The sequence below is a fragment of the Melopsittacus undulatus genome, chromosome 2 (genome assembly GCF_012275295.1).
Source record: "Melopsittacus undulatus isolate bMelUnd1 chromosome 2, bMelUnd1.mat.Z, whole genome shotgun sequence".
Classification (NCBI taxonomy): domain Eukaryota; kingdom Metazoa; phylum Chordata; class Aves; order Psittaciformes; family Psittaculidae; genus Melopsittacus; species Melopsittacus undulatus.
The window spans coordinates 110,032,156-110,038,175 of NC_047528.1; positions in this window are offsets into that span (position 1 = coordinate 110,032,156).

Below are 6,020 nucleotides of genomic sequence, written 5' to 3' on the forward strand. Positions count from 1 at the left end.
TGAATGCTCCATCCCTGGCAGTGTTCAAGGCCAGGCTGGAGAGAGCCTTGGGCAGCATTGTCTAGTGTGAGGCATCCCTGCTCATGGCAGGGGGTTTGAACTTGATGATCTTAAGGTCCTTTCCAACCAAAACCATTCTGTGACTCTATAATTCTATGGTATATTCACTGGAATAGCTGAAGACTAGTTGTAGCTGGAATCTATGGACTAAAACAAGTTCTTTATAAAACCAGTGTAGTCTGCCAATTACTTATGATATAAATTTCACTATTTGAAACAGTCTTCATGACTACATATTGTATTTGAATAAATACTGAGACAGATTGCTGTGATTAAGAATACATTAATAAAGCATCATTTGTTTAATTTGCTAGTGCTTTGTTAGTTCTTAGTCTAAATATTGGCTTAACTCTCTACAACAGTATTTAAGCAAGTGTATTTTGCCCTTAATACCCAAAGTATTCAGAGTTCATTTGCCTTTAACTAAAAACAAACAAACAAACAAAAGATTATTGCATTTCCTTTGTTGACTCATCTTAAAATAATTTCCAACTCCATTGTCTGGATATAACAGGAAAAAACTAGCACTACAAAGCAAGGTCTCTGTCCTTTGAAGGTATCACAAAAGAGAAGCATTCTTGTTATGATCAAATTTTGTGCATGTTGCAGTTCCCTTAACAAGGTTAACCCCACACTGTCATGCTTCACCATAGTGAAAGGAATAATTTCAGATGTTTTCTGGTTTATTGTTGGTTCGTAGTTTATGTGAAAAGGCTGCCCTCTTCTGACAGCTATTTTATTCTTCTAAAAACACATTTTTTCTCATCTCTATTTATAGTTTATCCTTTGTTTCTCTGTATGATGTTTTTGTAGGACCATTATGCCCTTTCCTTATACTTTCACTCAGAACAATATAAGAAACGTAAGTATGAGAAGGTTAAATACACTATACAATTAATATGTAAACTGCATGAAGCTAATAAACATGATAAAAATCACCACCTCCCTATTCAAACAGTCAAGCAAGTGAATGTCTGGTATTCTGAGATATGGCATAAAATTAATGGCCACAGGTATCACGCTTTCACTTTTTCAACAGGTGTGTCATCTTTCCACTTTTCAGATACACCTATTGTATGGATACCTTTATCCACAGCATTTTGGCAGTACCTACATAAGCCTTTTAAACTGAATCAGGTCTATCCTGACTCACCACATCCTAGTTCACACTGCAGAGCAGTCTCAGAGCATGCATAGAGTAGGCTGCTTACAAATGAAATTAAATTCAAAGATGCTTTCCCAGAACACATCTAATACACTCTGATAAGTACTGGGAAGTCAGTCAGTGGTACCAGAACAGTACTTGTCTGAGTATTAAAGCTAGAGCATATGATGAGCAATCAAGGCTCACATCAACAGCTCAGATTACCAATCCTGGCCTCATAGGCAATGCCACTTGATGTCTACAACTATTGTCTCCAGCTGCACCAAAGTCACAGGGTCAGGGACCTAAGAGCTGAGCTTATCTAAAAGCTACCACATTATAGATCATAAAGCTTGTGATCAGTGTGCCTCTCTTACATGCCTGCAGTGCACAGATGGATGCAACAGCTGAAAAACTGTGTTTTAATGCCACAGTGCAGAGCCCCTTTGACAGCTGCAGTAAATCCAGAACTCTGTGTCAGTAGGCATACAGGCTGCTGCTTCATCTTGTGAGGAAGGAAAGACAGTTCAGTTGGAATTGAGAACAACTGAACACCGGCTTTAACAGTTATCCCTTTTTATACTAACCATTTAATGTAAAGAATTCCTTAATGTGGAACAATGGCTGATGGAGCGTGGGCATGTGAATTATGAAGGGCTGAATAATCCCTGATTTCGACTTGCACAACCCAGGCTTGAAACTTAGTGAACGACAGTGAACGGTTGTGGACTGGCTGCAAGGCAGTGGGCATATTGTGCCCAATCCCGATGTCTTAGCATTAGAAGATGGCATTTATGGAGAGTGCAGGCCACAATCCTAAGTCAGTAAGTGCCTACGTAGAGCTTGACATGAACCGAGGATGAAGAAAGCTGTGGGTAAAGAAGCAAAAGTAGCAGTGCAAGCAAGATAAGAGGAAACTGGGATGTGTTAAGACACAATAGTGAACTGTTAGCAAGTTTTGGAGACTAGGCTCTCATAATCTTAATGTAACCAATTGTATCCTAGTTGCTGTGTGCTACACTGTACATGTATCCACTAATACAGCAAGCTATTGATTATGTATCCAATCTTAATACAGCCAGTTATTGTGTATGTATCAAAGTATAATACACTGAGCCATTGTAAGCAGACACAGACTAACATGGAAATTCTAGTTTAGCCAATAGCTATGTATAGATAGGCAGGTAGACAAACTAATGTAACCCATGAGTGTTTAGTAGCACATGGGCTATCAATAACTGTATAAATATAGGCGATCAAGATCAATAAAGTGGAACAAGATGTGTAACTCATATTGAGTCATCCTCTTGATTCTGGGTTCCTCTGACACCTTAACAGCCCCTGAAGCAAGGCCTGTCACCCAGGAGTCCCTCTCCTATTGAGAACACCCTTTGCTGGGCTCACCTGTGTTTTCTCTCTGTCTCAGTCAATCTTAGAGGAGGGGAAAATGTGGCCCAGTCCAGGATGGCTTAGAGGATGGTGGCACTACCACTCCCTTGGGAATCCATAGATGTAGACCTAAACCTTCTTTATGCCATGAACAAGTAATTTGTACCACAAACAGGGTATCTTAACCATCAAGTGTGTCTGTGAGGGAGCAGTAGCATAACACTTTCCTTATGATTTCTTAACAGAAGACATATTCTGTCTCAACTCTTTTTGTATGGAGCTCAGTTCAAAACATTAGATGTGCACCAGGCATGCTCATCAGACTGAAGGGAGAGGTGTAGGCATGCTTAGACTTGAGCTATTGATTAGCTAGAAGACAGTGTCAAACTGTTCAGCACTGGAACTGGTACACACATGTGGATGTGTGAAACCTTGGAAAGTTCTAAGTGAAAAACTTGAGGTACCCACTGATCGCTGTCAGTGGCAGCTGTCAAATGCAGAAAGTGACTCTTGATTTAGAACCTCTTTAGCTCCCCATGTCTGAATCCTTCCTTCCACACTCATACAATCTATGTTGTATTGGTCCATCACTTACCATCCAGATATTAATGTCTCATATGATTATTAATTACCCTGAAATGCTCCTTTAGAAGTAACCTGTAACTCTATTTACAAAATCCATGTAAGAAGAGCAGATGTTTTTAAAGGGCTTTCTTTGTCCTAAAAAGATATCCAATCACCTTTCAGCATTTCGTTACTAAATTGCTTTCCACTTAGCTGTGTATAAATGTAGCCATTAATTTCACCAACATATATCTGTACTTCACCTTATACAAATAAGAAATCCCAATGTGAAATCAATCCTTATTTGAGGCAGAGATCATAAACTACAGGCTTAACTGTATATATAGCTTCACTGAAATCAATAAAGCCATCCCAAATTAAACTAGCAAATGGTCTTGTTCTACATATCTTTAATCTAGACCACTTCAACCTACTGAGAATTAAGAGAGTGATCTAGCAAACATCTTCTGTATTATACATTGGTTTTCATCTGTATTATACATTGGTTTTCATCTAAGTAAGCTACTGCTTACTCCAGTGGCTACTACTGCTTACTGAGTTTCTTGACATAACCTCATTGTCATTTCATTTGAAATAGTATACATAAAAGATGAATTTATCATATGCTAACCAGGTTTAACACAAACACAAGGAAAAAAAAAGCTTATATTACTTTTATAAACCTGTCACCTAACCATTTCATCTCCCTGTGACTAAATATTAAATATAAACATTGCATTAGCTCTCCTAAGCTTGTTGCATTTGATAGAAGTAACTTAGAGTTAATCACTTCAAGTATATACTAATGAGATCCCTTTGGTATTACAACTATATATGGGTTAATTATACAGTCTCCATTTACTCATGGGATATATGTTTCTTCACGTGTATAGAGATTGTTCCTTAAGGTTAAACACAACAGATACAAGCAAACTTCTACAATAGCATTAACACAACTTATCATTACAAATTGGGAAGTGTTTCTTGACTGGACAATTTTACAGGTGAGAAAATCAAAGCACAATAGTATCACCAAGCCACGCAGCAGGCCAGTGCTTATTGCCAAATACTAAACCAGGAGAAAATTGGAGCATTTGGGGTAGTTGTATAAAGCAAATATTTAATTCCAAGTCAAAGTAATCTGAAATGACCTATTTCTCCATTTTATATTTTCTCAATGGAAATTGATTTTGAGCTTTCAGCTCATTCCGAATTTTCCTAATGAAAACCTACATACAAAGTTTTGTAGTAAAATGAAGAATGTTAGTGGATATTTGGTACTCTGACAGAGAATACAGAAGAGCACAGCAATGAGTCCAGCCTCTCCTCAGCCCTGACGCAGAAGTGTGCTCCACTGAAAGCACCATCACCACTTGCTTCAGAACAGGGAACTCCCTGGAAGACCTTAATTTCCTGCCTGATTGTGGCATCCTCTGCTGAGCAGGAAGGAGCTGATAAATTCAGTACGAAGTAGCATGTGGCAGTGAGCCATAAAAAGCACTGCATTTACGAACAATTACAGCATATTTTGCTGGTGCTGGGAGACACAAGGCTACAGTCCAAGTGCTTAGCCACTTGAGAAGTGCAATTATGTGCTGGAAATGCACTGCCTGGAACAATCCTTCTTATGAAATTAAAATTACCAGCTAAAATGGTGGGGAAAAAAGTTTCTTTCCATGTCATGTTGTTTATTGTAACGTCCTTGTCAACCCTGCTGCTTCTTTCCTTTTTACCCAAAGTTTACCCAAATCAAGGCAACAAATCACTATTCCTGTCTTACCCTTTTTATGTTTAAAATGTGTGAAAATATTGTCATTAACTTTATACTGTGCCACGCTGTCTGTCATGTCTGCATGCCTCCTCGTATCCTTTCAACATCACCTTTTACCTCACATTTATGCCATGCATTTGTAACAGAAAAATTCTAGGAAGGTATCTCAGTCCTCAATTCTGCACATTTGCTTGCTTGTGTCTTATGTTCTGTGTCACAACTCAATACATCGCAACTGGTTGTGTAGCCACCACTTTGCCAGTATATTTGTGTGGTAGATAAATGATGGAGGAGGCTAGTAGGCCATTGTCTATGAGTTATGATTACTGCCTAAAAGTATATATTAGTGCTGCATTGCCAGAGTTTTATTCTAATTTGGGGAGTAAGTAAATGACAAAGGCTATAGTTCATAGTGAAAATGCCAACCCCAGCAAATGCTGAAAAGGTGAACTTTTATGTGTCTCTAAACAGAGGAAGCTGTTGAAAATTAAGCTCATGGGTAAACAATCCACAAAACAGGGGAAAAAATACCCTCATTTGACAGCTACATCAATAATAGCTCTGGTAATAAACAAGCACTCAGTTCCATTACTGGAAAGAGCTGTATGAACCCTTTATGCTGTCAATTTAGAACTAACAAAACCTCATTAATTTTTCCAGGTATTAACCAGTAAATGAGTATCTCAATTAAAATAAAAGTTTATAGTCAGAAGTCATACTCATAGCTCTGTGCTTTAGTTCTTCGCAGTAGGGCATAAAATCAGTGAAAAAAAAACCCCTGAGAATATGTGAGACAAAACAAAAATTAAAAACAAATAAACCAAGAAGCATATAAAACCACAAAACTTCAGAGAAGTTTTAGAAAGCAGCATTAAAAGGAAACTTAAGAGGCCATCTGATATACTTCTCTGCCTGAACACCTATGTCACCCATTGAAAGATTCTTCAAACATCTCAAATTTAAATGTCCAAAGACATTTAAAATTTACTCTCAGGTCTCTACACTTTTTTTAAGTGATACAAGAAACAAGTATTTGGAGGCAAAGTGATGAAAGAAAGGAGGCTTAGAGACCAGTAAAGAGGAAACTGGGGT